This window comes from Hydra viridissima, unplaced genomic scaffold (genome assembly GCF_058129835.1).
Source record: "Hydra viridissima isolate aposymbiotic clone 2 unplaced genomic scaffold, HvirCarnegie_v1 scaffold_3, whole genome shotgun sequence".
NCBI classification, from domain to species: domain Eukaryota; kingdom Metazoa; phylum Cnidaria; class Hydrozoa; order Anthoathecata; family Hydridae; genus Hydra; species Hydra viridissima.
The window spans coordinates 16,744,510-16,764,382 of NW_028324302.1; the positions used below are offsets into that span (position 1 = coordinate 16,744,510).

The 19,873-nt window shown below is 31.6% G+C and overlaps 2 pseudogenes across 1 annotated transcript; both read left to right on the forward strand.

Moving 5' to 3' along the window:
• Positions 1–1,523: 1,523 nt before the first annotated feature.
• Positions 1,524–15,302, forward strand: LOC145202205 (sodium/potassium-transporting ATPase subunit alpha-like; annotated as a pseudogene). Its single transcript, XR_016451045.1, has 11 exons — positions 1,524–1,639; positions 1,900–2,217; positions 10,025–10,210; positions 10,878–11,260; positions 11,385–11,693; positions 11,820–12,124; positions 12,689–13,005; positions 13,125–13,313; positions 13,402–13,793; positions 14,231–14,496; positions 15,032–15,302. The product of XR_016451045.1 is annotated as a sodium/potassium-transporting ATPase subunit alpha-like (transcript).
• A 1,136-nt stretch (positions 15,303–16,438) lies between these two features.
• LOC149891217 (uncharacterized) lies at positions 16,439–19,595 on the forward strand (annotated as a pseudogene).
• Positions 19,596–19,873: the final 278 nt, after the last annotated feature.

A 19,873-nucleotide genomic window follows, 5' to 3' on the forward strand; every position in this document is an offset into this window, starting at 1 on the left:
GTTGTTGACGGAGTGGGAAGTAGGGGGAAATTTGCCACATTTTTACCCATTCATAAAAATAAAGTAAAAACTAGTTAGTTTAAATGAAAAACGTCTTGTTAAATATCAACATCTTTTATTTCATTACACGAAGAAAAACACTAAAGAGGGGAAGGCTATTACGTTTTAAATGGCACCACGCTGTACAATTCCTAAACAGTTGGATATTGTTTTACGCAAAAGTTGTTTTTGCAACAATTTTATTAAAACTGCAAAATTTCACAAAAAAGCAAAAATCCATTTTTTTTTTTTTTTTACAAAATCAGTTCAAGATCAATACAGATTAGAATTTTGCCACAGAATCTCATGGCAAATAACCTTGTGAGGGGAAACATGAAATTTTCTAATTAAAAAAGTCAAACTTTTGAATAAAAAAACTCGAAATTTTCGAAAGACAAAAATTATAATTTCAAAATTTCGAAATTTTTTTAAAATTAAAAGATAGACATTTTTCAAATTAAATTGATATCTCATTTTGAACAAAATATTTTTAAAGAAAGAATTCATTTATTAACATTAGTTATCTACTTATTTCAATTTTTCAGTTTAAATTTTTTGCTGAAAAATAAAGATCAATTTTGCATATATAACACTGAACACTCAAAACCTTACATCCAGTTTACTGACAGGTATGATCCCAGCAAGCACACAACGTTGAAACAACGTTGAAATAACGTTGAGCAACGTTGATCAACGTTATTTCAACGTTGTTTCAACGTTGTTTCAACGTTGTGTGCTTGCTGGGATGGTATCCTAGTACATGTTGCATTTAACAATTTTTTTACTTTCTGTGATGAAATAGGAGTAAAGAGATGCAGCACATATTACAATTTTACAAAAATCAACAGCCTAAAAAGGAGATTTCAAAATAAAATTGAACCTTATGAGCGGTTCACTGTACTGTAGTAATTTGAGAAGCAGTAGTATAAAATAATAGTTGGTAGATGGACAAAACCTAACTAAGTTGTAGAGTTTTAAGTAAAATTTCTAAAATGGCCAAGAAGTTCATGCTTCTTTTAATAGCACATGGAGCCTTAAAATATCACCTAAATTTAAAAATGGTGGGTGTTGGTACTGTGATTGCCATGAAAATTCCATGACTAATATGAAGGATTCAGTTGCCTTAAAGAAAAATACATATTTCATAACTGAATCAAACAATAAAATCATTTTAAATAAAAGGTTTTTACTAAACAAAGTTATAGTTTTTTCGCATGACATTTTGCACATTTTCAGCACAATTTTTTTTCAATTGACTACTTTACAATACATCAGTTCACTAACAGAAAGAAATAAAACTTTTTTTGCTGTGTTTAAAATACTAAAATTAAAACATTAAGTATATAAAATGTTCAATAAGCAAACTGCAATTTAGTTTTCTAAACCAAATACTGTAATGTGTAATAAAGTAATAAGCTTATTTTGTAGCAAAATGTGCTTATTATTTTATTACACATTACATAATTTGGTTTAATATGCATTGTAGAATATCAGCAAATTTTCTGATCAAGAAAAGAATGGCATCAAATAGAAGAAAAAAGTTGATGATAAGGAAGCTACCAAAAGAAAAATGGCTGAACTAAAAAAAGAGTTAGAAATGGTAAGAGGATTTTTAAAAAATACAGACTTTTTTGGACTTATTTTAGTTGCTTCAAAAATTTTTGTTGCTATTAAATTTTTTACAATGGTTACTATTCTTCCTCTATGGGTATCTTTTTTAAAATGTTTTTTTTGGGGTTTGTATTTTTTGTAATTTCAATGTTTTTAAAAATAAAATTGTTTTCAACTTTTAATTAGGACGTTTAGTTGACCATTTCTATTTATTACTGATATAATACAAAATGTAATTATAAAATTTAGAATGAACATACTATGGACCTTAATGATTTACTACAAAAGTATGAGACTAGTTTGCACAGAGGATTAACTTCTTGTGTAGCTGAACGTAATTTGAAGCGTGATGGTCTCAATTGTCTTGCTCCTGTAAAAGGTACACCTGAGTAGATCAAGTTTGCAAAACAGATGTTGAATGGTTTTGCATTGTTATTGTGGGCTGGATCAATACTTTGTTTCATAGTGTATATCATTCTTTTTATAAATAAAACAGATCCAGTCCAAGATGAACTATATTGTACAGCACTAGTTGTATTTTTTACTGGTTGTTTCTCTTACTATCAGGTATAACAATAAATAGAAGGTATTTCTCTATGAAAAAAATATTTTTAGATTGTTAGTTATATGAATTACAGCCCCTAAGTTTACTACAAAATTGTTTAAACCATGAGACTTAAGCAGGATAATGAGAAAATTTACTAAAATTACTTTTAATAGTTCCTTATTTTTAAAATGTTTTTTTCAAGCTATATATTTGTCTTCTGTTTATAAGGTAAATAAGTTTAGATGAAATTTTGACTAAATATTTTTTATAATCTTATTATATCTTGTAAGATTGTAATTTGATTTTAAAAATAATTTACAAAATCTATTTGAATCTTTTAAAACCTGAAATCCTACTGAAATAGTTAGTTCTTAAATCAGATTGTGGTAAGGGGAAAATTTTTATTTTTTAATATCAATGTTAAAAAAAGTAAAAAGTAATTTTTTTAGTGTTTCAATGAATACCTTAAGGGAGACTGAAGATGTTTAAGTGTCTCCAGAAGATATAGCTTGGATTTCTTTGTTTGATCATTTTAGTTATCAGTTTAAAAAATTTGAACAATACATGTAATATCTTTTTGTTTTTGTATATGTTTTGTTAAAACATCTAGGAAGTGGTTTAGACTTAAAATATTCAGACAAAAAATATTCTATTGTAAATATGTTATTTAATTGTTTTTTTGATCTTATATTTACAACTAATTATATTTAAGTATGTTATTAAATATTTTTAATTGATATGGTTAATTTAAAAAGAAAAATTTAACAATGTTAAGCTTTATATCTAGTGGTTTTATGATTGACCATATGGCTCAAGTTGCTGCAGAGCATCTAAAAACTCAACCAGGTTAAGAGAATGATGATCCATGAAAAACCTTTACAGCATAACAGAGGGACTTTACACAATTCGTAAAAATCATGAAAACAAATTTATTTTTCCAAGGTTCAAAAAAGAAAATTCTTTAGTAAATTAAAGTTAGGTACTTAATAAACTTCTGTTTATATTGCATAAGAAAAAAGAAAATGAGAAAAAAATAAGAAAAAAATTTTATGCGATGAAATATTTCTAGTACTATCGGTTTAACAGGATGAAATTCAGCACTCTTTAATCATTAATTTCTCAAAAACTACTTAACACAATTTTCTAATTTTTTTCAAAAGGAAGCTAATGTATTGTTTATCATTGTTATCGGGTTAAAATGAGTAAACAAATATTAAATTAAGAAAAAGTGTTAGAAATTTTTCTTCAAATTCCTTCATTGTCACAAGTTGACATTTCAAAATTGACTGGTGTTGTTTGATCTTTAGTTGGATTTATTTTGCTGTGATGTAAAGAGACTCAATCTATTGAAAGAAAAACAGGAAGTGAAAAAAGAAAAGATTTAAAGAAAATATAAAGAAATGCAATCATTCCCTCCATAAAACCAAATCCATGTCAGATGCAGAGAAGAGAATTTAAATACAAGCTTTGATTGGAAAAGTACTTAAATCAGAAGAATATAAAACATATCATAAAAATAAAATTCTAAAGCCATCTATTGATGGAGAAATTAAAGCAATTTGTTGTTCAAAAAAGCTATATAAACTTTTAAGCTTAGAAAACTTGTGCATAGTTGAAGACAATGAACCCTATTGCAAAAAGTACTTATCACAATTGCCAGGACAACAATATTTTATTATTCAAAAGGAAGATATGTTGCTACAAGCTTAAGTATATTCAAACTGAAAAATTTGCTCCCAAGTTCCTTGTATGGCAAGCAATTTGCTCCTGTTGTTTAAAAAATGCACGATACATTACTTGTGAGACTTTGAACTTGGATTTGTATATAGAATGTTTAAAGAAACTCTTTTTACCGTTCATTAAAACCATGATATGCCCACAATTGTAGTTTCGCATAAAAAAGATCGTTTTTTAGTTGTGCGTAAACGCCGATGTATCTTTGTAAAATTCAACACAATTTATATACAAGTTAATTCCCTAGGTATTCACACATATCTTTTCACACATACAATTATTTACAAGTAGGCATTCCCTAGGCATTCACACATATCTTTTCACAAATACAATTATTTACAAGTAATGCTATAAGGCATTCACACATCTTTTCACACATACAATTATTTACAAGTAACGCTATAATGACATATCCTTTACGCACATAACTATTCACAAGTAACGCTATAATGACATCTTTTACGCACACAATTATTCACAAGTAACGCTATAATTACACTCCCCCTTGGTCATAACGACCACTTCACCTCACGGACTATATCGCTCAGGTGCCATCCTTTTTCGGGTGCTTCTTCGCAACATTGGCGTCTGGTTTGTCTCGTCTTCAGGTAACACAACGCACAGTTCTTCATCATCTTCTAGATCCTCATTCGACTTGTTATCAACTCTGACGGGTCTTAGGTCGCGTATGTGCCGGGATACTTTGTCCACTTCTACCGTTTGCTCCGAAATAATTCCTGTAATTCTCCCAATTTTGTATTGAGAGTCACATCGGTTGTCCGGGGGCTTTACCCATACTTCATCGCCGAGTTTAAACTTGTTGGTGATCTTCTCATGAGGTTCATATGCGTTTTTATCGTCGTCAATTCCTCTAACTCTAATTTCGTAATGGTATAATTTATTTGCGGGTGCTGTAGATGACTTACAACAGTCTTTTGGGCTGACGTTATACCAATAAACTGCCTCGGGTATGCTGCACGGAACTCTCTTCGCCGTTCTTTTCACTGTTCGATGGCACCGTTCTGCAATTCCGTTCCCTGAAGGAACGTAAGCGCACCTGAAGCGAAGTTTAACGTTCCATTTGTTCATAAATTGCGAAAATAATGTGCTTCGAAATGCTGTATCATTATCCGTCAGAATTTCGTTTGGACCGCCTCGTTCAAGAAAGATTTCGTTTAATTCCTGAATGACACATGCACTAGTTTGGTCTTTAAGATGGCGCCATATTGCATATCGTGAAGGCCCACAGTCAATCAGGGTAAGAAAATGTTGCCCCTCATAATGAGTTATATCCATACCAAGCCGTTGCCACGTCCCTTTTACTTCGATCTTCCCTTTCGGCCACTTTATCGGACTTGGATCAATTGATTGACAGGTTACACATTTTTCAACCACTTGCCTGACTTCTTCCCTGCTTACTGATGGGTCAATTCTACGAACAAAATACAATGTTCTCTTCACACCATAATGTCCCGTGGACTTATGAACATGGTTTATTTCTTTGGGAGATAGAGAAGCACTAATCGTTCCACCTGCAGCAAGTTCAGTGGGCTTATCGATCATTTTCAACCAACTTCCAGGCACTCGAGTAAGTACATCGGCTAAGTTAGACTCCGAGGGCACTAGTTTAATATCCACTCTGAGTTTGTATTCCTCCACAATATTCGTAATGGTCTGAAGCCGTCTTCTAATCAGCATTTCGTTTGAAGCCTTTGTCTTCAATCTAGATTTTCCAGTCAGTGCATCGGTGACCCAATGTAATACTGCTTTCGAATCAGTGCAAATATGCAAGACATTCATCTTCCAATTGAGACCCATGTTTAGTCCTTTGATTACTGCATCGAGTTCAGACATGTTTATATGTGTTGTATCATCTTTTCTTAACCAACAAGCGTCTTCGATTATATTGCCATCAACTTCGATACTCACACCTAGCGCTAGTGAACTAGCATCCACCCACACTGTTGCCTCGTTGCCATAAACATTCCAAACTCCTTTGGCAGGATCGTCGTTACGTGTTCTTTTTACCATATCGTTCACCATTTTTTCAACAAAATCGCATTGTATCTTCTCATCCCATGTTTTCGTTAGGGCGTTTGCCGTCCTTTTAACAAATGACGAAGCTACACGCAACCAACCACAAACTGGAAGATTCCCTGTCATTTTTCCACATAAAGAGAAGATTTTTCGCCTCGTTAGAGAACTTGGAATTTCACCAAAATCGTTGTCTCTCTTCCAAAATAACTTCTTATTTTCAATTCCAACTTGTAATCCTAGAACTCTCGCCCCTTCGGACACACGAACCGCCGGCTTACAATGTAATCCATACATATCCAAATGATCAAGTACACTGCGAACTGATACGATGTCTTCATTTACAAGAATATCATCAATGTATGATGATGTTCCCTTCCAGATCTTTTCGTCTTGCGATAGAACTTTGTCCAAAACTGCTTTCATTATGACGGGCGCAACGTTCAGACCAAATCCCAAACGTGTTAAACAAAACCTCTGTCCACGGAACACAACAGTTTGGTAAGCCCAGAGTTCCTCGCTGATTTTGAGTTGCATGTAGGCCGATGATAAATCAATAATTGAAATATTTTCTCCAAGCCGTCTCCAGTCTCGAAGTTTGTCAGCACATGCATCCGTGTTCGCCGTAAATGGTTCAATAAACGTGTTCAGCTCCCTGAAGTCTAACACTGGTCGCACTTTCCCTTTGTTTTGCTGCACCACTGCCATAAGTGGAACCAAACCTTTTACTGGACCGTGTTTTTTCGCTTCGTACTTTTGCAGCCATTTTTTCTCTATCCACCCTTCAATTTCTTTTTCGTAATCGTGTTTTATGCCGATGGGGATGGTATATTCAGCAATTCTATTCACCAGATTTTCAGGTTTGGTATTCCATTTCCACGCAATTATCCATTCTCTATTTTTCTTTTCAAATGAAGCTGTGAAATCCTGAGCCGTTATATTCATATCATGAACATCTATTGACAAATCGCTTTTTAAACCAAGTAAACATGCTTCTTTTTTCATAAAACAAACATCCCGCGTTGCAGAAATCGATACTCCACCAAGTGCCACTATTCCATTCATACCCATTATGAAACAAAAACCCAGCGGTTTGAAATTGACCACAAGTGCTTCCACACACACTGTATTTCCATTTGGCGCGGTGATTCGAGTTTGGCTAACACCTTCGCACTGCTGTTGTTGTCCATTTACAGTTACCACGCTAACTTCTTTCTTCGTTATTTTTGTCGCACATTTTTTATAAATGATGCAGCAGGTACACCCTGAGTCAATTAGCACATCCTGAAATACACCGTTAATATCCAAGAGCATGGTAGGTAACGCCATTATTGATTGTTTAGGGAGAGAACTGGCGCAGACGTCTTCTCCCTCACTCCGTTTTTTGGACACATTCTTGATATGTGTCCATACTCTTGACACGAGTAACACAGCACATCGCTTGACTCCCGTCTTCTACTTGACTTGTTTCGATAATTATGTCTTCTTAAATGACAATCTCTCGCAAAGTGATTGGGAAGTTTGCATTCATAGCACACTGATTGTGTTTTATCTTCTAGCAACCTCGGATCACTACTTTTCATTGCAGCTACAGCAAATTTTTCCACCATCCCGTTGTTCCGTTCCTCGATCATCAGAGTCCTTGCTCGCGCAAGTATTTGAACAGTTGTAAGATCGTCCATACGAGAACTCGATCTCAGCATTCGTCGAACTTCCTCGGGGAGCCCAGCAACAAAGGCACACGCGATCGCTTTGTCTGGTAGCCCACCAATTAGGGTAGACAATCTTCGTAGTTCTGCCAAATAAACATCAACTGCTTCTCCATGTTTCAGCTTTCTCGTGACAAACTGCTCGTAGGCTGTGAATCCATCAACGGCAAAAGCTTCAAGCAAAGCCTTCTTTATTCTCTTAAAATTTTCTTTATCAGTCTCTGTTAACTGTTGATACACTACGAATGCACCATCAGTGAGACGGAGAGGAACCACACGTGCCAGATCGGTTACACCAATTACTTTACATACCAATTCAACCTTTTCCAGCCACTCCGCAACTGACTGTTGATCGTTTCCACTAAACTCTGGAATTAACTTTAAATCAAGTTTAGTCGCCATTTCGCCGAAATAGCTTGTAGTTTCGCATAAAAAAGATCGTTTTTTAGTTGTGCGTAAACGCCGATGTATCTTTGTAAAATTCAACACAATTTATATACAAGTTAATTCCCTAGGTATTCACACATATCTTTTCACACATACAATTATTTACAAGTAGGCATTCCCTAGGCATTCACACATATCTTTTCACAAATACAATTATTTACAAGTAATGCTATAAGGCATTCACACATCTTTTCACACATACAATTATTTACAAGTAACGCTATAATGACATATCCTTTACGCACATAACTATTCACAAGTAACGCTATAATGACATCTTTTACGCACACAATTATTCACAAGTAACGCTATAATTACAACAATATTTTAGCCTGATTTAGCTATATTCTACTAATCCAATAAGCTTCTTGAGTGGTATGAAAAAAATGGCGTTCAATTGGTACCTAAGGAAGCAAGTCCTCCGAATTGTCCTGAGACAAAAAGAAATCCTATTGAAAAGCAAGAAATTAACTTCAGATGAAGATTTTTAGAAAAAGTGGATAGCAGCTTCAAAAGAAAAATAACTCAAAGCAAGATCCAGAAGATGATGCCAAGTACTCACAAAAATATTCAGTTTCTATCTAAGCTTCTAGTTAAAAATAAAAAAATAATTGAAACAAATAATTTAGTTAGCTTCCTTCTGTAAAAAAAAAATAGAAAAATCTGTCAAGTAGTTTTCAAGTAATTAATAATAAAAAGGGTGCTGAATTTCATCATGTTCAACTGTTATATTAGGTACTAAACATGTAGGCTACTATTATACATGCATATTATAAGTATCAATAGACACATCAATTTGATCCACGTTTTAGGTCAGGTTCATGCCCAGAGCTATATAGACCTTTTTGATTTCAGCAATTTTACTAAGTAGTAATTGGATAACTCAGTCCCAAAGCACATTTTTTTGACTTGTTTAAATGCCTTCAAGTTTTTGCTGCAATGTGATGTTTATAAAAGATGTGATTCTTGAATTTTAAAGACAACCAATGAATGATCAGTTTCTTTACACCATCCAAAAACATTCATTTGTTTAAACAGACAGGAAGAGAATTCTCAAGAGATTTTTCTGATGCAATTTTACTATGTTTAAGCATACTTTTATTGACCCACCTCCTCTATATATTCCAATCTTAATTAGGGAATTAATACTGAATACTATTCCTCTTTTGTTGCAAACAAACTGCTAACTAGACACCTGCAGATCTTTTTCAATCTCACAATTTGATTTTTGTAAACTTTTAAGATAAAAGTTCCATGCTTTGGAAGATATTTTTAGATATATATTTATGAGGTACAAGTGTCTGCTTCAATTTTGATTTAACAGTTAATCTGTTGCCTTTTCCTTGTCTTGTTAGCCTCTAGAGTTGGTCTTTCACTCAGATCTAGATTAATTTGCATTTGCAATATGGGTGGTTAACTCAGTACTTTAGACTTTTTATTGTTCCACCTTCATCTTTGACAAAATTTGACTTGTTTTTTTAAACCTAATTAAAAAAAAAAAAATACTGTGCTGTACAAAAGATTTGGTTTGGGATTACTTAAAATGAAACACTGAATCTAATTATTTATTGCATATAGTCAAGCTTTTCTTATGAGGTAAATAGTAATATGTAATAAGGCTTAGTGAGGTCTAGAAAACCTGAAAAATGCTGGGAAAAACTTGGAAAATCAGATAAGTACATAAAACTGTGGCTAATTTTTTGTTGTTATTCCTTTCTCATAATTTTTTATTTTATAACATACATTTTTCAAACCCAAATTCATATTTAAAATAATAATATTACTTAACAATATTATTTTTCAGAAAAAGTAAAAATGTTTTTTTTTTTTAATGATTAGTGGTTAAATCAAGGAAATCAGATTAGCAATTTTTACTTTTGCTGATCTGAACAATTTGATTTAGGAAACAAAGAGTTCAAAGATCATAGAGAGCTTTAAAAAAATGATTCCTCAAGAAGCAATTGTGTTGCGTGACGGTGTGAAGATAACCATAAATCCTGATCACTGTGTTTTAGGAGACATTGTTTTTATGAAAAGTGAAGACAGAATTCCTGCTGATATTCATATTGTTGAGTCTAAAGGGTTGATTGTGAGAACTTTCAATAAGAAAAACATTAATTTTTTTCAATGTTTTTTCTATACTCTTATCTTTTACACTTGGTAAATATAAAGAAACTGAAACTTTGAAGCAAATTTCATCTCAGTTTTATATTTCAACAAAAATATTATTATGGTATATTTATCTTTAGCTGAAAATATACTTTAAATGCCTCTATAAGCTTAGTAAAATCTTTTTACTTGAAAAAATTAATTTGTATTTTTTGAAAACATTCTAAACCGTTTGTACACAGTTCAAAGCTATAAAAGTGAATGCATAGCAAATTTTAAAAAGAGGCTTACATTCAGAGATCTGAGAGATTTAATTAAAAAAAATATATAACTTTTTTTTGTTTTTTTTTTTTGTATGTGAGCTTAATATGGGAATGAGCTTCTAACTTGTGCTAAGTAAATGAGATGGTTGAGTACTTGTAGTAACAATGTATAGAGTGTATATAATTGCTTTGAAGTGTGAAGGATTTGATTCAATGAAATAGTCTCTTAATTTTAGGTTGTACAAAATCAATTGTCTATTTATTTAAAATTTACTTTCTTTTCATCTTTTATTATATGAAATATTCAAATTATGCTTTTAAATTTCTTCTTTTTAATTTTTTACTTATTTTAAAATTAGAACTTGAAATTAAATGAATGTTTAGGTGGACAACTCTTCATTGACTGGAGAATCAGAACCTCGATCTCGTGGAATCTAATGCACATCTCTAAGCCCTATTGAAACTGGAAATCTTGGTATTTTTCTAATATTGTTGCAGGAAGTGGCATTGGGGTTGTGGTTAATATTGGTAGTAACACTGTCATGGGTTGGATAGCAAATCTTGCAGTTGGATTGGAGTTGTGAAAAACGTTAATTACAATTGAAATTGAACACTTTATATATATCATTAAATTTGTGGCTGTATTTTTTGGAGCAGTTTTCTTAATCATCTCTTTAGGATTGGGTTTTAATTGGCTACACTCTATTGTTTATCTTATTGCCATTATTGTATCAAATGTTCCTGAAGGTCTACTTGCGACTGTCACAGTGAGCATTAATGTGATTCAGTGTATGTATATTATATGAGATTATATAATATTATATTATATATATTCTATTTGTTGTTTTAAAAGATTAAGGTATGCAATATGAGTTTGTTCCAATATTTTAGGTGTGTTTGACTCTTACCGCCCAAAAAATGGCTAAAAAAAACTGTCTTGTGAAACATCTCCAAGAAGTTGAAACACTTGGAAGTACATCAGTAATTTGCTCTGATAAAACTGGAACTTTGACCCAAAATTGAATGACTGTTGCTCATCTGTGGTTTGATAAAAAAAATTTTTGAAGTTGGTACATCTGAAAATTAGTCTGGTTTTAAAAATGTGACTGGTTCTTCTACATGGAAAGCACTTGTCAGAGTTGGAGCATTATGCAATCGTGCCGAATTTAAGGCAAATCAAAATGATGCGTTTGTTATGAGGTTGATAATGAAATCCTTGGATTGTTATTAATACTCTTAAAATATATTTTACCTTTTGTGTTGTGTGTAGTGGCAAGCCAACTAATAACATTTTTTCAAGACTTTTGATTGTTTTTTTGTTCATAGAAAAGAGTGCACTGGAGATGCATCAGAAGCTGCAATTTTAAAGTTTCTTGAAAACTCTGTTGGAGGTATTATGCACACACGATTAAAAAACAAAAAAGTGGCAGAGATTCCTTTTAACTCAACTGCAAAATATCAAGTCTCTATTCATGAGCAAGAGGAAGAAAATGACCCACGATTTCTCCTTGTTATGAAAGGTGCACCTGAAAGAATCTTGGAAAGATGTTCATCAATTCTAATAAATGGAAAAGAGCAGCCTATAGATGAATCTATTTTGGAACTTTATGATATGGTCTATGCTACCTTTGGTTTGTTGATGGATCTATATTATTTTTATGACAAAAATAATTAAGTTTTTATATTTTGGTTGTTAAAAGGAATTTAATTTAAAACAAGATTCTGTATAATGTTCAAATATAACCAACAGAAGAAAGAAAGAAAAAATGCTTGTACTATGTTTATATGTAATTAAATTTACTCACTCAAAGATTTGTACCTTACTTTTGAAATGGTGTAAAATGAGGGCGAGTGTTTGCAACTTTAATCACAAATAACTATTTGTTAAAAAAAAAAACATTCAGTAAAAGTTTAAAGTAAGCAAGTAGGACTTGGAATTCAGTGGGAATTTGACCATGTTCTCTTCCTGATCTTATTTACAATCTCTATTAAATATACTAATAATCTGTGTTTATATTTTCATGATTGGGCATTAATGACTGATGAAGCTTAAAAAAACCAAATAAAAGGAGAATTCTATTTAAACTAATAAAAAAAAATTTTTTTAAATTTTTTCTATATAAAAAGTTCTATTTTTCACATGAAAGCAAGAGGAAGTAAAGTGAATGTAATTATGAATTTTTAAACTATTTCAGGGGGTTATGGTGAGCGTGTTCTAGGATTTTGCAACTTCTACCTACCTCTTGACAAGTACCCTCAGGGTTTTAAATTCAACAATGACGAAATAAACTTTCCGCTGCAAAACTTATGTTTTATTGGTTTGATGAGTATGTTTGATCCTCCTCGAGCTGGTGTGGCAGATGCTGTCATCCTACCACAGCTAAAGCTATAGCAAAAAATGTTGGAATAATCTCTGAAGGAAGTGACACTGTCAAAGACATAGCTGAAAGATTGAATGTATCTGTTGAACAAGTCAATAAAAATGAAGCAAAAGCTTGCGTAGTCCATGGTGGTAGGTTTGATAAACAGTTTAAAATAAGTTGCATACATTTTCTATTTATTTTGTTTGTTCATATTAAATGATTCATGAAGAATTTTTATATTACATATTTATGTCATTGTTGTTTGTAGGTCAGTTGAAAGGCATGCAACTAAATGAGCTTCAAGATATTTTAAAGAATCATAAAGAGATTGTGTTTGCTCGCACATCCCCCCAACAAAAGTTAATTATTGTAGAAGGATGCCAGCATCTTGGTGCCATTGTTGCAATCACTGGCGATGGTGTTAATGACTCCCCTGCTTTGAAAAAAGCAGATGTTGGTATTACAACTCTACCTTAAGCCCTTAACTAATTCAAACATCGTAAGTTTTAAAAAGAAACAAAGTTTTTTTGCTAATTTTACTTTAGGTATTGCAATGGGTGTTTCAGGGTCTGATGTATCTAAGCAAGCTGCTGATATGATCTTGCTAGATGACAATTTTGCTTCAATAGTAACAGGTGTAGAAGAAGGGCGTCTTATTTTTGACAACCTAAAGAAGTCGATTGCATATACACTCACTAGCAACGTACCTGAACTTGCCCCTTTCCTGATCTTTATTATACTCGGCATTCCTTTGCCACTAGGTACTATTCCGATTTTATGTATTGATATTGGTACCGACCTAATTCCTTCCATCTCATTGGCTTATGAAGGACCTGAAAATGATATCATGAATCGAAAGCCTCGAGATCCGATTCGAGATAAGCTTGTTAACGATCTTTTAATCAGTATATCATATGGCATGAGAGGTGTAATTCAGGTGCATTGATGTTTAAAAATACATTGTATAATATTATCGCCAAATGTCGCTTTATAACTAATATAAATTGAGTAAGGGTAGATTATAAGTAATAGAAACCATGTCATTTTTGCACCTTTTTAGTTGCGCTTAAAAATTTTCTTGGAAATTACAAGATAAAAGTAAGTACTACAACTACAAGTAAGCATCATAAGTAACAGAAACAGCGAAAATTTGACTTCTGTTGACGAAAAGCTTATCTAATAGTTATTTAAGCATCATTTGCCTTTTATGTTTCTTGTCGCCGATTTGAACTATACTACGCTTTTATGCATAATGGTTAATGCAGAATAAAATAATAAGTTTAGTTAGATTAATGAAGTAATCCTCGTTAACTTGATGGCGAGCATACGGACCATAATAAATGCTGTTGAATTTAAATTGTTTTATCTGTTTAGGCTGTTGGTGGGTTTTTGACCTATTTTGTTGTTATGGCGCAAAATGGATTTTGGCCTTTAATCTTAATCGGCATTCGAGCAGATTGGGATAACAAAAGTAAAAACAATCTTCCGGACTCCTACGGCAGTGAATGGACCTACTCTCAACGGAAGGAACTAGAATTAACGTGTCAGACAGCTTTCTTCACTAGCATCATTGTTGCCCAATGGGGTGATCTCATTGTTAGTAAGACAAGGCGTTTGTCAATTTTCCGCCAACGAATGACGTATGTTTTTTTTTCGCAAATCTTTTACAACTTTTATATAATTTATGGTTATCGTCGAACTGTAAACTTTTTTAGCAGTTCGTTTTATAATTTCGGATTGGTGTTTGAGATAGCCCTTACATGCTTTCTCCAATATACGCCTGGTTTAAACCGTGCCTTTGGCTTCCGTCCAATTAAGTTTGTATGGTGGCTTCCAGGATTACCTTATGGATTGTTGATAGTCTTTCTTGATGAGATAAGAAAATTTTTACTGAGACGTTATCCTGGTTGTAGGTTTTTAAGTGTTTTATTTTTAATGTTAAGATGAGGGTATTCTATCACTATATTTAAAATTATCACTATATATAATGTATATAAATATATCACTATATTTAAATTAATTTGTGAATTAAATACTGTGAATAAACCGATAGTCTCGGAGGAGGAAAATCGCCAAGAACTGAAATATTGTTAGATTGTTAAAAGTTCTCTTTTACTTCTTTTTAACTTGACTATTTTTTGAGCATTTTTTTAAAAGAACTGTTGTTTCTTATAGGATGGATCGAGCGAGAAACCTACTATTAAACGTATGGGAGAAAACTGCTATTGTGTAATTATTTTCTACCGTGAATTTTTTTACCGTAGTACTTTGCGGAATACCACCGTCTATTGATAAATCTACTTGTATATAACTTAATGAGAATTTATTTCTTTTAATTCATATAAAAAGTTGAAACCTATTATTAAACGTATGGGAAAAAACTACTTTTGTATATTTATTAAATCCTGTTTCTCTTTTTTTTTTAAATAGATCTTACAAAGTTAAATCAAATATAATTCTTTAATTTTTATTTATAATGGAATAAGCATCTAGTTTTTAAATAAACAAAATTAAAACTAATTTTAATTGACTGTACCCCGTAAGCAAGCCCACCTAGAGCCGATTGTAGGCAACCTCACTTCGGTCCTAAGTGTGTCTGATGTTTGGTTTTTTTGCGGGACCAATATGGGCAAACACAATTAACAAATAGTGAGCACAACTTTACGGGACCGGTCTGGTTTTAATATGGGCTTCCATATATAAATTTAGAAGTGGGCAAGTCCACATAAGGCCTATTATAGGCTGACTTATATAGGTCATAAGTGTGTTAGATAGTTGGTTTATTTATGGGACCAATGCACAGTGGGCCAGAATTCACTTTTACTGGACAAAATTCGTAACTAATTTAATATTAGAGCTATATTCACTAAAATTAGTATGAGTACTAATATGATGTCTGCGCTTTTTATGAAGGTAATATTTTTTTATTTCGTTGCTATGGATACCTTTTTTTACTTAGCAACAACCTATTTTTGTTATCTGCAGATATTTTATAAGTGCTATATTCACTAAATTTGTCATGAGTACCAATATGAGATCACACTTCTTACAAAAGTGATAATTTTTTAAATTTAGTTGCTATGGATACTTATATTGCTTAGTTTCCGGATACTCTCCTTAGTTACAAAGTGGTAAATTGATATTTGAATATTTTATCGGATTTTTATCCCACCTATATTGAATAACAATTGAGTATTTAGGTAAATAATGTTTTAGGAATAATAAAAGCAAAAATAGTGCAAGAAAACATTGTCAACTTTAAATTGCATCAAAAAATTATATAGAGGTTTTTCTTATCTCTATATACTCTAGAATAACATGTACTAATTTTTTGTTTCAAAAACGTAGATGTAATTGAAATATAACACAACGTTGATATCATCGTTAATTACTTATTTAAAATTTTTTTTTTTTTTTAATTTCAATATTCAAATGCTTAGAGTCCTGGTAACTAAGGGATTTAATATAAATAAGTTATCAATAAATTTCTCCTAATATATATAGATACTAAAATTAAATAAGTTTTCAAGATTAGACAACTAAAATTTTTCCCATTTTGTCCACCTTCTGGCCCACTGTGCAATGTGGGCAAACGGAACAAAAAAAAATGTTAAAAAGCAAGATAATTCAACTTTACTGGACCTGTGTGGTTTTAACGTGGGCTTATCTTAGGGAGCGAAAACCCGACACGAATACCAGCGGGTACTCGTAGACGGGTAATTTTAATAACTTTAGTTACCCGATATCCAAGCCTTCGGGTCGGGTATTACCCGATTTAAATTAACCAAGTATTACCCGTAGAAGTACCCGATTAACGGGTAATTTTATTACACGATTTCGTTACCCGAAAATCGGGTAATAAAATTACCCGATAATTCGGATAATAAAATTACCCGAAATCAGGTAATAAACCCGATCCTCGAACCGAAATTTTCGCGCTATCGTGTATTTTCGTTCTTTTTTTTTTTTTTTTTTTTCTGTGCTTTTTCAAAATTTAAATTTGTTTCAATTCTTTTAATATCACATTTATTTCTATTTATTAGTTCCACCCAGCTTGTGTAAGTATTAATTTTTAGCTAATTTAAAGTTAATACTTACTTGGAGTGGGTGGAACTAATACTCCATGTAAGTATTAATTCCACCTACTCCATGTAAGTAATAATTTTTAAATGAATAATTTCAAATGTTTTTAAACTATTTTAGAAAACATTTGGTGATAATTACATTTATTGTTTAGGATTGCAATTAGAAAAATTTCATTAGATTTTGAATCTGAAATAGAATTTGAAAATGACATTAATTATTTCCCTCTTAAGAAAAAAATTAGCTGGGAAAACTCAACTTAGTGCCACAACTCAAATTCTTCCCCCTTTATTTTCTGTGCCATTTTCTGTCACGGTGTCAAGTTCACCAACATTAATAACAACTTTACCGATTATGCCTATATCTTATGAAACACCATTTTCATCTCTTGACATAGCAGCATTGATGACACCAACCCAGTGTACTCGTTTATCAAACACGTCAACAGGTTGTATGTCAAAGACGGTAACAACGACATCACCAGATTCAAATATTGGTGAGTTACATAATTTAAAAAACTCATAAGGATGTCTACCTTGCATATTTTTTGATGTATTTGATCTCAAGCTGAATCAGCTGTTAGTAATTTGATTTTTATTATTTATGATTTATGGCATTATAGTACAGTTAACACTATTTTAGATGTTTTACAGTACAAAACATTGGGAGTGCATTATCTTGCAGTAATATATCTAGTAAGTGATTATTGATTACTTGGTTTTTTTCAGATTAAAAGACTATATATGTGATAATGTAAGTAATTATTTACACTTTACCAAGATCAAACAATGCATGGATTGGTGGTACAGTTACTGAAAGTGTGTGTGGATATTCAGCAAACCCAGACTATCCACACCAATATGCTAAATGCTATCCTTAGTCAAGGGAATAAAATGGTGCAGGTTTCACGTTTACCAGACGGGATAATATTTCCGATGGACACCATGGAAGCTTTTGATGCAATTAAAATGAAGCTAAAAGATATCAATATTGCAAACATAATTGTAAGATAATACTTATGACCTAGATATTAGTTTAATTTACAGTTCAATATAAAATAGGAAAGCAATATAAATGAGTAGAAGCAACTACTTATCTATATTTCTTTCCTATTTTATAATGAACTTTAAGCTTTGTTAACTTTAGCATAATATTTTTAGTCTATCGTATTTTAAGATTGCAATATCAGTATTCTGGTGTTTAGTAAATATCATGTATCATTCATACAAAATGTATATGCATTTTTGCTACTATATAATAAATTTTTAATTTTTATATTGTTTAAAAAAACCTTTTTTAGATTATCTTAATGTGTTTTATTAAATGTTTTGCAGGTTAACTTTCTAGCCGGTATCGGAGGGAGAAAAGTCGACGAAGCTGTTCGTCGTATGATGCAGCAGTTGTTTAACAATAACTTAGCTCTGCAATTTAATTGTCAGTGAGGGCAGTCAAAAAAAGTGTTAAAGGGTACTGAGCTATTTCAAGTGATTTATAGTGAGTATTCATAGTTTTAAATAAATTTTGGTAATATTTCTCTGCTATTTTGCCTGATATTAAATACAATTGAACATATGTAAATTTTGTTTGGTTAGTTTTAAAAATTGTGCACTCTATTGTTATGTTTAGTAAAAACCCTTATGGTTCAGATCAGGCCAGGATTAACCATTAGGCAAACAAGACATTTGCCTCGGGCACCAAGCGTTTGGTGGCATCACAAGTCCTCAAGAAATTTTTTTTTTAAACAAATTTAAGTCCAGAAACAACTGAAAATAGAACAAGTGCTATGAAAATGAAGAAATACTTTACAATAAAAATTCATATTTAAGTTTGGTAAAATCTTGAATGCTTAAAAATTAAGCTATGAATGAGCCGGTTTTTTCTATTTAGCTTTTTTTTAAACTAATTATTTTTTTCGCGCTTTAATGACTTTTTTTTTGCGCTTTAACGACTTCACTTGAGGATATTTTTTTTATTAACATCGTGAAACTATTATTAAAGCCGCTTTATCATTTGTTTTATCATTTTTATTGATTCTGATATTAAGGAATTATTTATAGGAGCTTACACCTTACGTTTGTTGTTTTTTAGCCTTATTTTGCATAATTTTTTAATTTTTATGTAAATTACATTTTCGTTCTACATTATTTAATCATTTTTATTTACACCTTTTTGCATACTTTTTTCAATTTCAGATCCCAAAATGAAGCGTGTTCAGTTTATTAACTATTAATTTTAATTCAGAAATACTTTATTGTAGGTTTTATATGAGTGATAGTAGTACAAACTACAAATATATTTGTTAACAACTGTTTTCTTTGCATAATATTGAACATACCAGCGGTCACAGTCAGCGAAAAATCATGGGCCCCGGGCAGATGGGGGCACCGATGTGGGTTTGTGCCTTGGGCACTAAAAAGGCTTAATTCGTCCCTGGTTCAGATTTTCAAAGACGATAAAAATATTGTGTATTTAAGATTCTTTAACTACTGGAAATGTATTATTTTTTATAGAAGCCTTAAAGCTTAACAACCTGACGTCGACATGCACGATGAAAGATTTCGAAATGTCCCTTGCAAAATGGCTTATTGGTGCTCGCAATCGAGTTGGTAATAGAACTAAGCGTGGCGAAGCAAGAAAACAGTCTAACAAGTTCTAATTTATTCATACTTTTTTTTGTATAATATAATATTTACATTGATAGGAAATATATATTATTCTCAACATTATTTATTGTTTTTATCTAATATATATATATATATATATATATATATATATATATATATATATATATATATATATATATATATATATATATATATATATACACACATAATAGTTTATTGATACCAATAACATAATAGTTTATTGATACCAATATATATTGGAATCCATATGGATTGACAAACTAAAGTTTCATATAGGTCCCAAAAAAAA